This window comes from Coturnix japonica, chromosome 12, assembly GCF_054131305.1.
Source record: "Coturnix japonica strain WE chromosome 12, WE-NBRP24, whole genome shotgun sequence".
Classification (NCBI taxonomy): domain Eukaryota; kingdom Metazoa; phylum Chordata; class Aves; order Galliformes; family Phasianidae; genus Coturnix; species Coturnix japonica.
This window is the reverse complement of record NC_140674.1, coordinates 12015520-12037297: the sequence shown is the minus strand read 5'-3', so window position 1 is coordinate 12037297 and position 21778 is coordinate 12015520. Positions and strand designations below refer to the sequence as shown.

The 21778-nt window shown below is 38.8% G+C and overlaps 1 long non-coding RNA gene across 1 annotated transcript in view; it reads left to right on the top strand.

Moving 5' to 3' along the window:
• LOC107318113 (uncharacterized) overlaps positions 1–21778 on the top strand; it is a 45727-nt gene that overhangs the window by 2492 nt on the left and 21457 nt on the right. The window lies entirely within an intron of this gene.

Here is a 21778-nt window from a genome sequence, read left to right as displayed (position 1 = left end):
TATATCTCAGTGGCACTTAGCTGTCCTGTGAAGACTTGAGATCTGTAGTCCAGGGTATGAGGTAGGAGAGCAGTCCGAGCTGTCACCTATCTCTTCCATACAGCAAGTGAAGGAAATGAGCGTGATTCCCTACAAATGGAATAGAAAGTGACATAGTGACTATTCCTAGGACAAAGGAAGCTTGCATTTATATTAGGAATCTGAATTAATCTTCTGCATCCAAGCTCTTATCCAAGTTCTTTAGTCTGTACTTTAAATTATTGTGTCTGATCCAATGATTTAACTACCATGTCGGTATTCATACTGCCTCCAAAATGTTTTAATGAATCGTATGCTTACTGACAACGTGAATTTGGGAATTCTGTGTGTAATATGACTTAAATTATTCTGTTCCTCAAGTCTGTCTTTAAACGCTACCCTCTGGTATGCTGCCCGTATGGCTCAATTCACAGCCCTACCTGAACAGCTGTTAAGGAGACCTGTGATACTGCAAGAAGTATATACAGTTATTTAATTGTATGCTAAAAATGGCAACAGGGGAGATGGTTTCTGCAGCGTGTATAGGGAAAGGACACTGCACTGAGTTCTCAAGTACCTCTTTCTCTAAGTCTCTTTAGCGTCTTATATTCTATTATGCAACTGAATTCTATGAAGAACATAACTCTCTTTTTGTTTTCCTGGAGGTTTCTGTGGGTAGGAAAGCCTTATGTCAGTTTGACTGAAGAAACATCACTTCCTGTGCTGACACTTGGTAGCAGTACTGCAGCTTGTTTCAGTTGCATGGTCATGCATTTTCATGGCTTCCATCAGTGAATTTCAGAGCACGGATTCATTGGAATGCCATGCAGGAAACTTAGACCCATACTGCATATCTGTGAATGCTTGAAAGTGTGAGTAGAATGGAGTGCCCAACATATCCCATTTAACCTTGCAAGAAAGGCTTAGTTATATAAGAGCAGATGGGTATTAGAGCCTGTACAGCAGGGATGGATGTCATCAGCTGGAGGCCCAGTATCCCTGGAGAAGTCTATGAATATGCAGTGGTGGGAGATGCATCAGCTTTAGCCCATTACCTGGACATTTGGCTTTTCGTAGTGTTGTAACCCATGCTTCTGAAGAAAGCAAAAGTAAAACCAGAATGAGAAATAGCACAATCATAAAACTATTAATTTTTTTCACCTCAGCAATTAGCATTAGATAAATAAGCATTGGTTTCTATTTGAGAATTCTTTTCTCCCCTCAAGAGCTAATTCTGTAGTGCTTGGTTATTTCTCTTGCTGTTGATTTTAGACAGAGATGAGGGTATCCTTGGAACTCCAAATTAATAGAAGATTAAAGAAACAAATGACTGCAGAGGTGAATTGTGCCTGCCAACTGCACATCTTATGCCTGTTTATGCTGTGTGAAGCACTCTGGTTTGAAGCTCCTTATTTTTGTGAAGTCAGGTGTGCAGGTGTACAAGTATGTCAGATTGGAAACTAACTTTTTAAAAGTGAAACAACTTAAGTTTTTCAACCCATCATTCCTAGATAGGCACAACTTGTCAGGTGAATGATGAACTACCAGTTGTGTATACTAGCTTGCACACATTCTGTTAATATGTGAATAAATTCCTTCGTGTATACACCAATGTCTTCTGTTTTCCTGCAGCAAGTACTTTCTTTGATTGATGTACTTGGAAGCAATCCTAATCCTCATTCATTTTAATTGAGAGTAATGAATTTAGAGCTTTCATATGCACAGGTTGGCTCAGTTCCATTTCTGATTTTCCTCACCTTTGCTAGGAGCACAGCCTGCTTGGGGTTGCATTGGAAGAGGTTCAGGACATAGTGCAGCATTCCTAGAGAGGACAATATCCCACAAGGAGCAACCATCTGTTAATGGACAGGCTGATATTTCCAAAGAGCTCAGATTTTTGTAGGCAGGTTCTCCCTTCCCACCACCACCACTGAGGAATTGGTAATCAAGGAAATAAGCTACCTTCCTGCTCTGATTTGCAGAAGATAGCAGTGCCCACAATTGTTTCATGTTGTTTTGAACTTTGTGAGTGGATTTGAAAGCACTGCTGTGTTGCTGGCATTTGGGGAAAGCCTTGCATGAGGAAATTTTACTTTCCTTTAAAATGAAGGCTATTGGGGTGAAACAGAACTGCTACAGTTGTTTACTGAAGTTACAGAAACACAGAATTGAAGGGGTTGGAAAGGACCTTAAGAGTTCAGACTCTCTGCTAATAACCTGCAATAGGGCACACAGGTTGGCATCCAGATGGGTGTTGAATGGTCTCCATAGAATTGTTTCTAAGGCTCAAGAAAAGAAGAAATTTGAGTGAATGTAATGTGGTGTGAAATTAACATGCACTTTCATATTATACGATGTAATTTTCCTGTTTCTTTTTATTTTTGAAGGCAACTCTAAAATGAACTCCTAGCATTAGATCTTTAGCATTTTTGTTTTTATGGACACATCTCAGTTTAATGCTTGCTTGTGATGAGAGAAGTCCCACCAACCATTTTATATTCATGTGCAATGTGGGTAGTTGAGCACAGGGCTAAGCTGGCAAGCACTGCAAGCCCATGTTTGTGCAGAGCTGCCAAGCAGAACCTGCTGGAGAGGGCTTTGTGAAAGCGATGAGGATATTGCTCCATTTTGGAACCAATCAGCAAAATTCAATGGGAACCTGCTGGTGAATCTAGTGATACCAGCCAAAGCAATCTGTGTGACTCTAAGTACTTCTCTCTGCAGAAGTTTGCTTTGTCTCTGAATGGTGCAAATGGAAGGATGTGGCTTGCAGTCTCTTCTCTTTAGAGGTTGTTTTGATTTTAATGCATGATCTGGTAATGGTGGCATAAGGACAAGGTTAGTGGCAGTGCCTGCTCTGGTGGTGGGCTGTCCTCTGTAGCTGGCAGATGTTGAGCCCAGCAGAGACAGACAAGGAAGAGATCAAATGTAAAGCTTTGCTTTTGCAGTGCCATGGAATTTCAGGTATTTCAGGGAAGGTACCATCACAGTGAATGCCTCTTGTTCCTCTTCAGCAAAGGGATTGCTTGGATTAGGGACAAGAAATTAGACTTCCAAAAAGAAATGTGGGGCTCCCAGCTATTTGAAATTATTTTTCTGCTGCGCTTCTGGATTGCATCTCTGATGGATATGAACAAGGATCCAGCCTTCCCTCATAGGCTGGGGTTGGTTCTCCCATGCTATCATTAGGAACAACTTGTTTTGTCAGTAAAGGTATAAGCCATAACTCAGAACACATAGAAGAAGCAGCTCTTGTGAGTAAGAAGGTATTATTTTTTATAGAGTCACACTTCTGACCGTAACAGCACTTAAATGCTGGGTGTTGAAGTCCAACAGCTGTGATAAGGCTGAATTGTTTATTCAGTCCCAGAAACAGCATTGTCAAACCATTTATCATTATCCTGCAGTAATAGCACAGACAGTTCTTCCTGAGACTTCATTAAATACTCCTACTATTATTATTACTGTTATTAAATTCACATGTGGCTTCCTCATATACATGTGACCACTCGCACAGAAAGGTTGCTGGCATTACCTCTTTAAATTCCTAGATTGTGCAGAAGGTAGAAGAAAGGTTTGCTTTCATCCTGCAGCCTGTTCTGAGCACTGCTGGTTTCCCTACTTCAGCTCGCAGTTAGCAGTAGTGCTGATTTGTTTCCTTTACCTCCAAGGGGACAGGGAGCGATGTTTTGCTGCTGCAGCAAGGGGCCTCCCACGCTTACTCTTGTGTTCCTGCTGCTTAAGCATACACCCCATGTTCCTGGCTCTGCTTTAAGGTACAATCTATCTCCAAATTAGAGGGGGGGGGGGAGGCAAAGGAGAAAAAGAAAAAAATCCTGAAGTTGAGTGAAGCACAATCAAGCCTCTTGGGAATTAGTTAAACACTTAGAAGGCTGTATTTAAAAGAAAACTTTCTGCAATCAACCGAGTGCAGCTTTCATCATGTGTTCCTGGTCAGAGCCTTCTTTTACTCTTGATGGCCATTTAGCTTTTTCTGAGGAAGCTGTCTAGCACAAATTTCCCTCCTGTAAGTCAGTGCTTATTAACTCTTCAGCTATGCTTTTCTTTGATTTTGTTTACCCTGTCAAAGCTTACTGGCTTTTGTACATAGCTGCCATTCAGCTGCTTCAGGTTTTGCAAATGCCTGTGCACAATGTTACATGCAAAGTACAAATACATTCTTCAAAGAAGATGTCAAAACAAGTTTCAGCTCATTTTCAGCAGTGTCTAATTATAGGTACATAATTAATGAGCCTGACATTTATCTTTCCTAACACAAAAGACCATACTTACAAATAAAAGCATTTCCTACGGTACCTGTAATAGCTTAAACCTTAGTCTAAGGGAAATAAGAATATAGTTTAAATGAGCTATATTCTGAAGAAATAGAATAAATATTTCTTGGTAAATAAAATATAGGATCTTCCTGTGGTTGCTTAGAACTGGGAAGTGTTACACCTTAATATTTAAAGAGAACTACTGGTGTTCAGTTACCAAAAATAAGAGGTAAATCTGTAGAAACAGTGGAACTTCTGTTAATGTAAGAGTCCTCCTTCTCAGAATGCATTTAGGGGGTGCTATGGCTGCAACAGTTCTAGGTGGAAGAAGTGTTTTCTCTATTTCTTGTTTTTTCGGTGTGTTTGGCACTACTGATAGACAGAGGCATTGTTTGTTGGTGGTAAGCAGTATCTAATTTATGTTCAGCTCATGTTAATAACGTATTAAGTGACCTAGGGACAAGTTTCTCTAAAGTGGTTTGTTTGCTAAAAAGGTTATGGTATTGCATACTAACTTGTTCCAGCTACTTCAGGAAGCAAGTGCTGTTTCAATTTCTTTGCTTCTTACAATGTTAAGCTGTTTCATTTGGGGCCAAGAAGACTGCTAGTCTTTGAAGTAAATTTCTGCAATACATTTTTGACTTATCTGGCAAATGAGTTGTAGATGAGCCTCTTGTCTTATAGCAAATGATACCTGGTCTTTAGTACAAATAGAGATCTTTGTTTTGTGGTTCACAAAAAGGAAGAGCTGATGTTTTTTTCTGGAACATTATATTTATTTTGTATTTTTATAAGCATTAAATGGCAACGTGCATATTGATACATGAAGTGGCAATAACAGAACATCTGCATTTTTGATTTTATGAAGAAGTACAGGAGAGCTTGGATTTAATAATGTTGGCAGTTTGTTTTGTTTAGGCTTTGAAACGGATGCTTCATTGGTGTGGATGAGTATGGAGAGAGAGAAGCGAGTTGTTGTTGCCTTGGCAGAGAAACTACCAACTGATTGAAAAACTCTCATCTTGTGAGACAATGGATATATTTTGATACTTTACAAAAATCTCATTTCCTGGTGCTATTCAAGGGAGACATATGAAAAACAGCTGGTGAATATTAATTGCCTGACGTATATTAGTGATAGAGAGCCTCAAACCTTCATACTATTCCAGACTTGCTTAATTTGAATTATTTTTCAAATTGTTGTTTGTGTACATCCAAAATAATTAATAAGCACATTATTGTCTTATATGATTATTATTCAGTAGTACATTTCTTGGCAAGATTTAGAAACTTCGGTTTAATAAATCTTTGTTTCAAACACATAGCAAGTAATCTTCACTGTGGGGTTACAGACATTTGACATCCAGAAGGCAATGCCTCTATTCTGTACAGCATGTATAGTGCTTGCATTTACATGATGTGCTACTACTGAAGTGAGGCAGAAGCTTTTCCGCTGTTTTCACTTCTTTATTATGGACTCCTCTGTAGCCCAGGTTTTAGTGCCCTGTTTCTTCAGCTACCCCTACAAGCAGAGCCCAAAACAACAGATGCAGCATGAATGTGCATTTGGCAGAGGTCTGGAATGGGCTCTGCAAAAGTAAACCAAACCAAGACCTTCATGTGGGACAGTCACTCAGGATGATTCTGTAATTCATCATGAATAATGAGCACAAATACTGTTCCCCTTATTGTCCCTTCTTTGTGAGTTCTGCTTGGTTTTCAGATTTTCAGTGTTTTCCCTTTGTTCTCATTCCATAGTACACCTGATAGAAAACCACTCCTTCATGGTGCAGATTTTCCAGCTCCCTATAAGCTGGCATTTTAGGTTTTGATTAGTCCTTATCTATCGTTCTTTCCATTTGTAGGTGGCTCACTTTCTTTTTTTTATTCTAGATGGAGGATTAGTTAAATGCCTATTTAAGGACTGATGAGTAATTTAGAGGATTTAGGGGAACATTCTGTGCTATTATATGCAAATACATGCCATGCATGTCTCCCTATGTCATTAACCTGGCAGTCATTTCATGCATGACTCCCCATCTTATTAAGGTAGCAGTATGGAATATTTGATTTACTAAACTGCTATGAGCTACTTAGCGTGCTAATATAGGAATATAACTTTTAAGTTTCTCTGGAATAACTATCTCTGAAACAGATTCTGGAAAACAATAACATTATTTTGACAGCTGTGCTCAGTTTCTGAGGTCTGTTTTAGTAAGCCTCACAGAACCGGCAGAGAAGTACCTGTGATTTGAATGAGCCATGCAATGACTGAAAATGCAAGTTATCAAATTAATTAGAGCCCTTCAGAATTCTGCAGACATTGGAAGCCCGGGTCTGTGGCATACACGTACATGTTCAATATGCAGAGCTCTGTGGAGTTACCTTGCAGGCATGTGCAGTTTTGAATCCAAACTCTTCTATATCATTATGGAACTCTACTTATATTCGAACTCTTCCCCCTTCCCAGCCTTCTGTTTCCATAGCAGCATACAATAGCCATGGATTTACTTGGATGGGGGGGAAATGGAATGGGGGAAGGAAAGTGTAGTTGTTGAATTGGTTCAATGCCAAACAGAGTCAGAATTATATATACAGGATGTTGGTTCCTTCCTTCAGTGTCCATTTCAGCTGGCACCTAATGTCATCCAGATAATTGCAAGCCACTCTGTCATCATTCAGCCAGCTGCATAGAACAAAACAAAGAGAAATTTAGGATCAAAAGGAAGGAATAGCAATTTAAAAGGCTTTTAAATGTTGTTTTCTCTTTCTCAATCAGCAATACTTAAAAGCCTTTAATTTATCCCACCTCTTGTCCCCCTTCAGAAACATACACACATGCTCACATTTGTACTACTTTGAGTGCTGCTAGCTTGAATGATATGTGAGCATGGAGCTGACTGTCAGAAGCAAGAAATGAGGTCAGATAATGACATCCAAAACCACAGCAGAGGGAATCATTCAGCATCCTCTGGTAGTTTGATTGCAGCTAAGAGTGTGAATCAGCTCCACTTTTATACTCCTTTATGTTGAAAGTTCTCCAGTACAGTGTATGCCTTAGATTTGGAGCGGGCATCAGAATCGCAAATGTGGTATAATGCCATATGTGTGGTATGGATTATCAGAGGCTTATTTACCTGGAAGGATGGTGATTTCAGAGGGCTGTGTAAGTCTGCCTTGAACATGCCTGTGCCCTGAAGAACTTTTAGCACTGATGCAAGCTGTTAATAAGCATTTGAGTGAGAGCTGTGTGGAAAGTGAGTGTGTTAGGTGTGGAGGATGAGAGTACTGCTGGGATTGACCAGGAGAGCGCATGCACAGCTGGCTCAGGCCAAACTGGCTGAGGAGGGTGAGGCATGCACATCAGAGAATGCAAGGATAAGAGACTATGGCTATAGGAAATAAAAGCTGGGAAAAGTGTCCTATTCAGCATGCTCAGTGGAGACTGACTGGCGGAAGGTTTATTATACCTTCTGTGCAGGCTGAAGACAGTTGGACTGAATGATCTTGGAGGTCTTGCCTAACCTTGGTGACTATGAAAATGTGCTTGATGGTGTGGCTAAGAGTAGACTGAGGAGTGTGGTTCAAGTCCTTCCTGATTTGAATTTTGGAGAAATATACCTCTAATTTTAGCAGGAAATTGTCAAAGTGCCTTGCGTGGTGCACATCTATAAAAGGGAGAGTCAGTAGTTCTGTCTGCAATAAATCCTTACAAGATTATTTATACATTGTTTTCTCAGCAAGACCCATCTGCTTATGTCCAGTCCCTCACTGCACTCATCAGTGTTTTTTCTTTCTGCATTAGCAGATTTTTGTTTCTGTAGACTTTCTCCTACATTCATCCTTTTGAGAACAAAGCGTTGTTCTGGTTTTCTTTCAGTATATTTCCCTTTTGTTTGCTGTGCTGGCAGGTTATCTCTTGATGAAAGTTTTCCATCAAAGCTTGACTCTGCTTACCTTGCTAATCTTTTCTGGTCTGTTTCTATTTTCATTTGGGTGATCAGGTCTCTGGTTTGTAAATACCTTTCACTTTTATTCTTTGTGTGGCAGAGGGTTTCATTTTCCATCCATTGTCAGCCAACCCTAGCTAACAAGTTGGAAGTGAGAGAGAAATTATTTCTTCTGGTTAGTTCTGTGGGCAGCTGGAATAAGGAAAGATGTTTTGTTGGATAACTCAAATCTCACCATTATCCCTTCTCAGTCACTCCATTCCTCATATAGTTAATACTGAATTCATACAATGCTGTACCAGAGGCTTCTTGTTATGCATTTATAGTGCAGAAATCAGCAGCTGGACTGTGAGATTTTCAGCCATCCATTTGTGTTATGAAGTAATTCCCCAGAAGACAGGGGATGTTGTTAAATGTTTCTGAGGCATCCAAGCTCACAGAGAAGCAAATTAATGGCCCTGAATACCTCATGATTACTACCTATGTCTTTGTCAAAGTCAAGCTCTACAGCTAGATGTTGATTATTCAAGGAACCTCATACTGACTGTGATCTGGGAGAAATTATCTGTCTTACCTCTGTATCCAGGTGTGCATGTCAAGAGCTGTCAGTAGCTATCAAGGCAAGGTCAATCACAATAAATGTCCTCTGTTCATTTACCTGGGTGAATTAAATACACAAAACCACGATTGCAGGTGGAGTTCCTGTGTAAGCAATGCAGTTGTCTAAGCTGATACCCTGCTACTTTTTTTTGTTGTGGATAGAAAGATGTTTGAAGATCTAGGTGACCAAAGATGATAGTGTTTCTGACCATTAGATGCTGCTCCCAGTGGGAAAATGAGGGTCAGCGATGCAGTATGTAGTGGAGTAACTGTGGGTGAGCAGGAAGAGTGAGATGGGAGCTGTCAGCATGAACCAAGCATAACAGCATAAAAGGGGTGATGTGAACTTAGGTGTCAAAAGCCATAGGCATTATAAATGCTTCTAACCTGGAACATATCCAGCTGTGGTTTTACAGTCAGGTTTTGTATGTTTCCTTTTGTTCCTGGGTGAATAGCCCACGTAAACATGGAGAACTTACTGGCCAACGTGCTAACTAAGCACAAAACAGAGCAAATTCAGTCAGAAAACTGGCAGTGCTAGGACTGCTAATTGATCTAAGCCCTCCCTGCAAATAGTTCAATTTGACAAACTTCTTTCTGGGAACCTGTGAAATTTCAGCCTGATTTCCTGCTGCTTCACCAATGCATCTCGCTGGAAGCATGCCAGCTGCAAAATGAGATGCAAAGGATGTGGAGGCTGTTTGTTGCTCAGCCAGGTGGGAGCCCTGGGCCTGGTCTTCCAAGCTGCTGCCTGTGGGCCAAAGCAGGTGACTATCAAAGGTGCCATCTTTTCACAGAATTTTAAGCCCAGTAACCAGAGGAAGGTGACACAAAGCTAAAGGCTTTTTGGGATATGATAAAATTGCATGGAGGTATGCTTTTAAACCAGCTTAATTATTCCAGAGGAGGAATTATGAACACATTTTTATAGGTTTAAATTGCAATTTTACTAACTGAAAGTCAGGGAATGAGGATAAAAAGCCACACAGTCAGAAACATGGAAATGCCTTCCTGGGCATCCTCCCACTCTTTTGACCAGTAGTCAGTGTGCATCAGCCAGCCACAGCCATCAGCAAGCAGCTGTCACGCCCTTTGGCTGAACTGATGCTGCTTCTGGCCGTACAGCATGATGCACAGCTTGCTGTTTTATTCACTCCTTACATTTACTCCATTTTGTGGATTGAATTATTCATACATTAGCAATTGTCAAATGATCTAGGCCAGAGAAATTCATTTTCTTGCAGGACTGAACCTGATGTGGCAGCATGCTGTTATGTACTGCACCAGAATTAGCAGTTGCTGCTTTTTAGAGAGGAAACGCTTCACTGATGCACTGCTAGAAAGGCTGGTGCCAGGAGAAAGCCTGAACGTTTCAGAGGCAGCTGTTTGCCTGGAGAAGGTGGGGACATTTGTTTGTAGAAATGAACAGAAGTTGATAGCAAAAACAAAACGGTGCCAAATGAATGAGAAAACGCTGACTGTCTTAATGCTGAGCTTTGTAGCAGATTCTCTTCTCATCAGTATTTCTCCATGGCTCTCTTTTCTGCAATGTTTAGGTTGAAAGACTACCACTACATATGTGTGGATTCCTCTAGGAAACCACAGCCAAGACACAGATGTGACTGGGCACAACTGCAGTTTTGTCAAAATTGCAGAGAATGGTCTTTCAGTGTCCACCCTTTACCTTAATTTAGTGGTAGCCTTGCAGTTCATTAGAGAATCTGTGGATGTGGGAACACAGCTCATGAAGAAGGACTTCTGATCTCACTCTGCACAGCAGAATAGATGTGTGAAGCAATACTCCCCACTCATCTTTGGAAAGACAACAGCAGTTCAAAAAGAAGTCATATCCCTCTGACTTCTCTAGAGCTGCTGCTGCTGCTTTTTTCTCCTCTGCTCCCTACCTCCACTTACTTTTGTAGAAGAAATGTATCTAAAATTAATGATTGGTGAAAAGTGGATTTTGCTCTGAAGCTACTGGAGCAGTGGAGTATATGTTATCCATCAGAAGGATGCATTCAGACTTCTGGACTTGGCCTTGCTCAAAACTGAAGTCAACCTCCCATTCATTGCAGGAAGCATCAGCATAGGAAGCATCAGTGTATAGGCTCTCGTGTGCAGTAGGCGACATAAGGGAGAATCCCAGAGCAGGGTTGGAATTTGCTTTTGGGATCAACTTATAAGGAATTGTTCATCTCAACTGTGATATATGTAACCTATCATTATTGCTGTAGGAGAGCGTGTTCTGGTACTAGATGGGCTCTTTAATCTAGCAGAAAAAGGCATAATGAAACTATGCTATTAGAAACTGAAGGCAGACAAAATTGGTTTGTACAGTGAGAGTAATTAATCACTGGAACCGAAGGAGGTTAAGATTCTCTATTGCTAGCAATCAGAGTGGAATGTCTTTCTATACCTCAACTACAAGTAAGGGGCTTGAGCTAGAAATCATTGTGTTCAATCTTTAGCCTGTGCTATGTTGGAAGCCCTGAACAACATGTTTCCTACTGAACTGTGAGTCTATGAATAATTGCTGTTAATTTTTGCCCTTTTTCTGCACCAGTGGTTACTTTAAAAGCAAAAGAAGAGGAAGATCCTACTGTTCAGTTTGAGATTTGAAATCACAGGCTGGATTTTAGGTATAGATACGATTATCATTTTTTAATTAATTTCATTGCAGTGAAAAACAAAATAGGCTTTTTTTCTTTGAGAAAATAAATTTGTTCCAGATGTCTGAGCAAGGGTTATTCATAACAGAACAACCAGAAGCAAAGCAGTTCACAAAACATCCTTTTGCATCTCCTCCCTCTCATTCATGAGGTACTGTTTGCAGTCATTGTCACCTAAAACAAATGTGATGGGCTGGGTGCTGTTGCATTCCTTGTGATCAGAGGCAACTGTAATTGGCAGTTCTGCTTTACCCCCAGTTTTAATAATTTATTTATAGTAAAAAACTAGCAATTCCATTTCAAACAGCTGTAAGTGGCACTACAGATCAGACCGATGAAGCATTGTTTGCCTTTCAGATTATGAATTTGTAAAGGGTTTCTTGATTATCCCTTTTCTTGTTAATGTCATATAATTAACTTAGCAGCATTCTGAGTTTTAATAAAGATTTGTGTATTACTGAATTATACAAACATGTTTCATTTTTCCAGGCCTTGCATGTAGGAGAAGTGTTAGCAAAAATAAATATTCTAATCACTTTTGTCAAAACAAATTGCTAACAATGTCTTTGCTATTCTGCATGTGAGAGCTACTTGTAGCATTCATTAATCTAACAGTTTATGATTTTGATTTCTAGATGGAATGATTAGCATTTCTGAGCTTTTTATAATTCAAGCTGCAAAAATAAGCCTTTTTCAGGGGTCACTGCAGGCAGATAATTTACGTCTGACTTTGTTCAGTTTAACACAGTGGTTCCAAAGTAACTCATTTAGCATATTCTTTCTAGTGCCTTTCCCTCAAATATTATTTTAAAAACTTTATTTACCATCTGAAATAATACAATTGATTTCTGTTATCATAACACTTGCAGTTTTAATCTTTCCTTTTGTCTTCTAATCTCTCTTTCTTATCGGGGGTAACTCATGCCAAATTCTGCCGAAGTATCAATAACTTCTGGAAGCAATATATTGCATTTTTGTTTTTATGAGAGGTAGAATGCTTCTTTGAGTAACACTTAAATTCCTTTGAATTGCACTGGAGGTTTATAATAGCAATGGGATTTTCTCAAAAATCTTTTCAAAGTAATATAATTGGGAAGAGTTTTACTACAGTTTGTGTGCGACTTGGATGCTGGCATGGTGTCTGCTCACAAAGAGGTATTGCTTCATTTCTGTCAATAACAATAACACTATTTGATAGAGCAAATTCTCAGCTATGAAGTGTTATTTTTCAACATAGTCACTACCATTAGCTGTGCGTTTTCATCAGTGATGAAGAGGAGACTGCATGCCATGCTTATAAATATCTGCACTAGTGGAGGTGCCCCACTGCATCCAGCTTCACTGTTGAAACACACCACCACCTCCACTGTTCAATCTCCATAAACATTCAGCAACACTGATGCGTGTCAGTGGGCACCATTTTTCTGTATGGAGGAATTCGGTGACATACCTTTGCTCCGTATGCACTTCTGTGTCAGACAGTATTCTGTTAGACTACTCCTCTACTGCCATCTGTCACATGGCAACAAAATGTAATAGGATATTGGTGGGAAGGTTCAACCTCTACTGACATACCAACACCCACCTTCGATGTTATGGGCCAACGTAATAAAATAGCAGGCAGTACTTTTGGAGCAGCTCTTGGCATCCCTTTGGGTTATCTGCTAGAGGGAAAGGTGACATCTCTGATGCCTCTTGCTCCAGTAGTTTCACTTTCTCCTACAGGTAATTTGTAATTTTTTCTTCAATTGTTGAAGAGTCGTAGCCTTCATTGCTGTAATTTGTAATCCAAATTCTGTGTAAAAGAAAGAGCCAAAGTAATCTGTCAAAGCAGTAAGAGGAGATGTGTGTGGTGTTCATTTTTTTCCCTGTAAGCTGTCAGTAGGGCAGGGCGTTGTTTTGTTGGAATGGGCAAATTCTCTGTCAGTTGTCATGCTGCCTTTGCAGTTTGTCTTCATTGATGTAAGTGGAATCTGTACATAGTAAACACAGAAAGCTCAGAATCTGTTCCAGACTGCTGTAGGCAAAGGTATCCCACAGGCACTGATAACTGATCAGTTCATATTTTGCTTTGCACAGTTTATTACTTAATTTTTCTGCATTTCCCCTTCCTCTTTATTGACTTCAATTAACTTTTCCTTAGGGTTTGCAAGCCTTGCAAACTTTGGATGCTTAAACAAGTAATCCTGTTTACTCATCACATTACTCCCGCTCCACTTTTGGGCTGAAGTGTGTATTTGTTTAAGTTCTTTTGGAAGCATCGCAACTCAGCAGTTTAATGATGCTAAGAACTGCTCTTGTAAAGTGAGGCAGCAATTTATAGTTCAGTTCATTAAGTTTTAGGCATTGGGACTCTTTTCGTTTGTTTTGGTTTTACTGAGTGATGCAGAAATGTTGGTGAATTTGGAAGAAATCCAGTAAAGCACTGAGAAGCTCTGATATTTTCAGTTTGATGAGGCAAACTTTAGCAACCTTTTGTGGTGGCGCCCTAAAAAACAAAACCAAACTACTATGTAAAGTCAGGCAAAATTAATAGAAAAACTGTTAACGTTATTAACATTTTAGAGAGAAGAGCTCTCATGGGAATGGGAGCTGTGAAGAACTCTAAATTCTCACATTCTGTAAAATTAGCATGCTAAATTTAAAAAGTTGAAGAACACACCCCTCTGGCACAACAGATGAGCTTTAAAGATAAAGCATTTGTTCACGTTTATCTGTGTGTGTATGTGCACAATTATTCTTAAAAGCTAAAAGTCTTAAGAAAGGGAATGAGGAAAAATGGTGATAACTGAATTTTAAAATGAAAGTGGAATCTATTCATTGTGAAGACCAGAGGAAAACCATTTTTATCATTGCATGGATGTACTGTTTTCTTGTATCCAATGTGGTGATCTGGTTCTAACACAAACAAGCTCATGAAAGTAGGAGACAGAGAAGTAAAAAAAAAACCATCTTTAAGTGCAGTTATTAATTTTGTGAAATCCAAATGAGAACACGATTTAAATACAAATATAATATATACCTCAGTGTGTAGAGTTGGACTTAATTTGCAGAATGAATTCCTGAAAATTAGTCTGCTAATGTATGAGGAGTAATTTAATGAGCATCAAGGCAGTTACTTTGAGTTCCTGGCCTTTATTTTTAAGAAAAATAAGTTTGCACTTTTTAAAGCTTTGTTTTTAAGAATAACAGGTTTTGTTAATAGTTGTGTGGTTCAACACCTTTATCTTTTTATTCATTAGATTTCTCTTATATTCTATTGTGGCTCTAGAAGTGTTGCTCCATACTTCAGGTTGTGAATGCCTGCCATAAATTTAAATGTATGGAGGTACTGCAGGTTGACATGAACATGAAAACTAACAGTGACTTGAGCATCTCTCCTAGTGAGTGATCACTTTTACATTTGGAACTTATTTCTGTGCTAGGGGAAGACCAGTAGGAATTGCTCATAGTGGCAATACCAAGCATACATGTAAATACTTGCAAAATCAGAGCAATAATGGTACAAATATAGAAAGTTCCAGTGTGAATGGGAGGGAGGACTGTCTTTCTGAGCAGGATGGCTTTGGCTGGGAGTCTCAGTGTAGTTGGTATTCTTGTGGTTTCACCTGAGAATGTGTTAATTTCCACTATCACTTTCTCAGATGCATATTTCCTTTGTGGTATTACTGCTGACAAACAAGAAATAAATTGAGATTTTTTTTTTTTTTTTGTCATTCTGTTTAACCTTTTAAACTGTTGCCATATTTGACAAAGTTTCTACTCCTTTATTTTTCTGTTAGCAACTGGATCTCCAGGTAAATGTTTCCTTGGGTTTGAATCTAGCTGGTATATTTTACTTTCTGTTGCTAAGTATGTGTGTGGAAAGTATGCAAGATCAGATTAATAACAATAAATCAAATATCTGAATTGCTTTCTTCCAATCCAATAAATAGAATATCCTATCAAAACTACTCATCATTTTGAGCTTGTTCTGGTTGCACTTGCAGACAGGAAGAGGAACAAAAATAGTAGCTTGTTTAATTCTGGCCTGCATCATTTACAGGGCTTTTATGAGCTCTGCTGTCAGCTCACATTAACCAGAAGTCATTGTTTCCATTGGAAACATTGACAACTAGAAGCATTTGGCTGCACTGGGCCTCGTTACTTATGTTTTGTTACCTTGTGATAATACTGTAATAGGTCATTACTGTTCTTGTTATAGAGAAAAGGATTTTGTTTGGTGATGCATAGTGGCTGTTTGGGTTGAAAATGCTTGCACCTTGAAGCTGCAATGCCTCCTCACATCATTAAAGTGCAGTTCTAGGGAGAGGAAAGGCATATTAACTGGAAATGACCAGATAGAATGACATCTGTGTGTTTGTGAGGCGGTATTTAATATGTTGATGGCCACTTGACAAATGTGCAGCTGCTGGCACAAGCAATGATGGTGAGGGGGCTCTGTCCAGCACAGATTTCCTTGCTCTTGTGCAGGGGGAGATTTTTCATTTCTGTTGCTGTTGAATTTTCAAAAACAAAGAAACAACAGCAACGTAAACCAAAAAAACAAACCATGAGAAGAGGCTGAGATTAAAATACTGCCCTGAGTTTACTTGGTTTCCTTCTCAACATTTAATAGTGCTTAAACACATGTTTAATCTCTCTTTATTTTTAGAACAATAGTTTAAAGAAATCTCTCATAAAAGTGTCTGAATGACACTACAGAGCATAAAAGCTCCTCAGAAAAGAGATTTTTAATGGAAACACTGCTGCAAGATTTATTATAGTGCTTCTGAAATTGTGCTGTTATAATAAGGGTTAAGGCTCAATTGTTCGCTCTCCTGCAGCAATAACTTTCTCATTGGCATCTGAAAATAAACCCCTCTGAATAAAATGACACAGAAGACTTAAGTTGTTTTCTTGAGACAGCTCGCCTTTCTGTACAGAAGCTATTCGGAGGTCTCATACTGTAGTTCTGCTGAAAAATTACACTGGCTTGCCAAATATCTTAATGACTTTTCTCTCAGCAGTTGGTAATGGTGAAATGTTATTCTAGTAACCATAATGTCTCTCATAAAACAATTGCATACAATATGTACTGTACTTCTATTTCAGTGAGTACTTCCATCGGGCTTGGATTGCCAGTAGCCATTTAACATTTCATAGCAAACTGCTTACCAGTCCTTCAAGTGTAATATTGCAGAAGCAAGTGAAGAAATGCGTGATTAAAAGCATTGACTGAGAGTGGACCATTAGTATTACCCTATCTTGCAAGATAAACCAGCCTTCACATACGTAGGCGCTCATCATATAAATGACAGTTCTATGTGGTCATTTAATTTTATGATCTCAATTCTCGCATATATTGCTAACATAAATATAGCGTTCTCCTGCAGGGAGGTCTGCTGGGTGTTATAAAATCAGTAAGACCTCAATGGGTTCAAATGGACATCTTTTATAATTATTGCTATAAAATTTCTTGACAATGCGTTTTGTTGTCCAATGGGTAAAGAAAATGATTTTCTAAAAGAACAGGTCCACAAAGAGAGCAACCAGGCTCAGGCATTTGTTCCTGTGTTCAAACATATTTAAATTACCTCTGTTAGCCATACCTTTTGGATAGAAGCCAATAGCATGGAATAACTTTTTACAATTAGATGCCACTCAGTGCATGGCTGTATTTTCAGGGTGTTTTGTTGTTGTTGTTTTTTGGTGGCAAATGTAGAGTATCTATAGGGAAAAGATCTGCTGTTTAATGCAATAACATTCTATTTGCCAAGCAGTTCTTTTAGGTGCCCTTGAAGAGATTGGGGAATTTTAAAGAGGATGAGGGCATTAAGTGTATTCCCAGAAGTCATTCTGAAGGGGGGAAAACTCACCCATGCTGGAATTCAGTACGCTTTTATTGGCTGCAGGAAGGACTTGCTTATGTCTTTCTCGTATCTCTCAAAATTTATTGTTGACATGTGCCTGGAGATGAATCTCTATCCCATTTATTCACACTTCCATGTCAAAAAGCACGTTAATTTTATTCTGGAAGTCTGAATGTCAAAGTTTTTCCTTCTGCTCTTGTACTGGCTATGGAACTTTAGGATCTGATGGCAGTGAGATGTAGTTGGATGTAGCTCCATGTACCAGCCCAGCGACCCTCTGTGCTAGGAGCTGGGTCTCTGGGGAGGCAGGAACACTCATAAGCAACTCAGCAGCTTTGTGCCTCAGTTTACTCAGCTTTTGATTCAATTTCTTGTAAGATTTCTGTACCAGTCATTCTAGAATAGTAAAGTTTTGCATCTGTAAAATTGAGTGGCATCTGTACCTGGATGGTTAGTTTGTATTAATATCTCTCTCATGTTTCTCTTTCCCTATCGAGATGTTTGTTTCTTTTAATATACATTGTATTGAGTGACAAGTTTTCCTGTGGGTTGATGATACCTCATGGATTTATTTAAAATTACAATGATTGATGCTAGTTTATGATTTTGTTCCTCCTGACTAATCTGTCCTTGGAATGGATTGGGGAAGTTCACAGCACATATGGACTCTTTCTCTTGCTCCCTCTGGCTGTGTTTCATACTAAATCTCTCTTATCTAACCACAACAACTTCTTAAAGCTACTCATGCATTTGCAACTTATCTGATTGCCCAGTATCAATAATGGGGAGGATTCATGTCTCTAAAGGGCCTTATAACTGCTGGGTACACACATAGTAAGTACAGAAATTTAAAGCTAAATGTGTATTGGAGTAGGAAATGCAAGAGTAACATGCATTTACCTCAGGAGTTAATTGGATGGTTACTACATAATTATAGTAATGAAGTTGTAGATTTGCATTTGATAAAAAACTACACAGTAACCTCTGTAAAGATTTAGGTAGCAGATAAGTTAACTTGTTGCCTTTGCTGTGTTTCCTAGGAAAAGGTCTAAGCAAAGGCAAAGCAAACAGTGTATTTATTATGCATCTGATTTTTGAGTGTTGGTATGTCATGTTTTGGACATTTTTTCCTATGCCATTTTGTAACCATCGCGTTACTTGTTTTTCTTACCTGAAATAAGAGCCAAATGCCTTCAAATGCATTTACCTTTGAAGTAATTAAAATAAAGTGTCTACTGACCATAGCAAATAAGCAAACATGCTCTGCATGAAAATGAGCAATGATAAGGAAGAAATTGTTATGCAAGAAAACAGTAAGGGAAGGGAAAAAAAGAGATTGCAGCTGCAGTTTCTTAACCGGAACCTCAGCAAACCTAATCAATTATTCTGAGCCATCTTTCACATAAATATGTGTTAGCTGCTATAGCTTGGAGATATTTGTTAAGAAGATTGTCAGATTTTTGTATAAAGGGTCAAAGCCATCTTCCTCCATCCATGTTCTGGTAAGAAATAATTTACAGGAATTCCCAGCATTTTGAAAATTGCTTATTATACAAAAGGTTTACATGCTGCTCACAAGCATTCCCAGTTTTTTCTCATATTCTGGTGTGGATGGATGGGTGAAAATAGCGATGGGTAAGTGTGTAGCTCCTAAACAAGCACAAAATAGAAGGAATTAGATGAAAGAACGGGGAAGTCACAGAGAGCTAACTGAGAATATGTAAATAGTTTGACTGAAATCCTAACTGATTTACTTATTCAAGTGAGAAATGTCATTCTGCTTTTCAGAAGTGTGTGCTATTGGTATGCAGATAAAAGCTCTCCAAATAGGTAAGGCTGAGATTGGATCATCTAGGTCCAATTGTTAAACTACATAAATTGGTTTTGTGATAAGGCAGCAGCTCAGTTTGTGCTGCTTGAGTCAGTGTAGTTGCCTTGTTAGCAGCTGTCCCACAGCATGAGTTTGCCAGTTCAAGGCCGAAGGTGTAGTTGACCACTCTAGATACAGCTTGCTGAATACTTGTCTGATTATAATACTTATTAGTAGCTGCACAGCTGCTCGCAATGCATCCTCTCTTTAGAGACCCTCATGAGCAAAACTGTAAGCTGAATTTTTGTAGAAGTCAGTTGTTAATTTATATTTTCTAATATACGCATATAGAGTTTCTCCAGCACTTGTTTGCATCAAAAACACATGCAACTGTAAAATGAAGCTAATGAAAAACCAAAAGAGCAGGTCTGCTTTCAGTACCACTAGATACTTCTACTTAATGTTTTCAGTTTTGAAAATGTGGTTTGTGTAGTAATTGCTTTATGAAGAAGCTTAATTCAAATTATGCAAGAACATATATATATATATACATATATATATATATATATATATATGCAAGAATATATATATATATATATGCAAGAATATATATATATAACTGATTTTCCATATAGAGAGTAAATATGCATTAGACATGAGAACAGTTGCCATGATAAACAGTGTATGCTTTCTGGGCAGTGCTTGGTAGGAAAGTGGGTTTTGTGGATTTCTTCTGAAAATGGAGAGGTCCAGATTCCAGTGTATCAAAATATAAGCTTACAAATTTATTTCAGCAGTGTTTTTATTTTCATTTCAGTGATGGTAATTATGCGTTGGTGACCTCTGTTAATCTCAGCAGTGATTTTAGGAGCTGGGTTACAAGCCTGAGGTCTGGTTGCACAGACCATTATTATTCTGGAAACTCTTTGATATCCAGTGAAAATTCCTCTGTTGATCTACATTCTACGATGCTAAACTCCGTTTAATTTTTACTAAATACTTCTGTTTATTGTCCTTTAATCCTGACTTTGCTGTTATTCCATAGTAAAAAGAAAAATCTTTTAGAGCAGGGGCTGCTCTCAGATCCTAGACTTGCAGATTTTTATGAGAACAGCATGCAGGCTCTTGTTAAACACCAGTGAAAATGCATAGCTAATAGTGGTGACTGTGTTGAAAAATGGTATTTTATAGCTAAGAATTTACCCCATCAAACAATGTTATTGTGCTCTTGTAGTTGCTGTGGTTTCCATAGAAATAAATAGGATGTATTACTTTTGGAGTGACCTATGTAAGATTGGGCGTTCCGTAGGTTGTTGTACTGTATCAGTCTTAAGTTGTATGTTGTCCTGGGAGTTTGACTCTGTTAAAGTGCTGTTGGTAACAGGGAGGTGTTGGAAGACTTAATAATTTTTTAGGTTTAGGAAATGCATATTGAGGAGCAGCACTGAAGCTCTCTTAAGCCCGTAGAGAGACTTCAGTTGATATTGATGGGCTCAGATTGGTCCCACAGGGCATTATGATGATTTTCTGCATGCACTCCACTTTTTGGATGACTTGCTTTTTGGGTCTCTGGAGACATAAAATATTCCCTAAATATCAAAACATCCCAGCAGAGGAAAATTAACCATTTCTGTTTACATTTCACTGGTCTTTTTTGTATTTTAATGTCATTTCATAAATGATTTTAGCAATAAAAGTGCTGGTATTCTTTTAAAACTTAATAGAAAACTAAAAATATAAGAAGCATTCTGTAGTGCAGCAACGACAATTTTTACTCAGTTCCCTCACAAACTTTGATGTGCAAGTAAGGTGAACTTTCTTCGCATTGAGTTTATCTTGAGGTGGAAATTAGACCCACAGAAGCTAAAAGCTAAAAGAAAAGAGGTCCATAAAGGCTCCAGAGAAATCCTGTATATGTTTTCAGTTCAACAAGTTTCCTCAAATGTTATTTGAGGAAGACGTCAGTGTTTCAATGGAGAAGGTCATTACCTGGGTTATGAAATAGCCCTGGGGACAAACTGTCTAGTGGAAGTGGGACTGTGTTCTCCTGATGGTGTGTTGTTTCACCTGTGCTGAAAAGAGTGGGGTTGCTTCAGCATAATGGTAGAGTTAGTGAAATCATGAGCAAAGTCAGGAGTGTGGGCATTTCTCACTTTCTTCTTGGCACTTCTCAGCTGTGTGTCCTGCTTGTGCCTGGCAGCAGCTGCAGCAGAATGGCCACTTCATACAGCTCAGCTTTCTCCAGGTAAGGTAGCATTGTAATACAAACCAAGAAGTGCTTGCTTTAGAATGAGGGAGTTTCCACAGGGAGAGCAGAGCTTCTTCCTTTAATAGAAACATTCTGCAAAGGCAACCATGGTGCTGCAAGAGGGCATTGGATGCCAAATGATGCGTGCAGTGTATATGGTAAGGATCAAGGACTCAATGGCCAGTTCTAACTGCATAAAAATAATTCATTTCTAATGTGTAGGAAGTATCATTTGTCATTCCTTCTAGATATTAGACCTAATTCTATTTTTGTTAATGCAATAAACTGTATGTTGGGTGGTACACTTTAGACATTTTTCTGCATTCCAATCTTGAGGTGTGTGGCTGAGAAGCT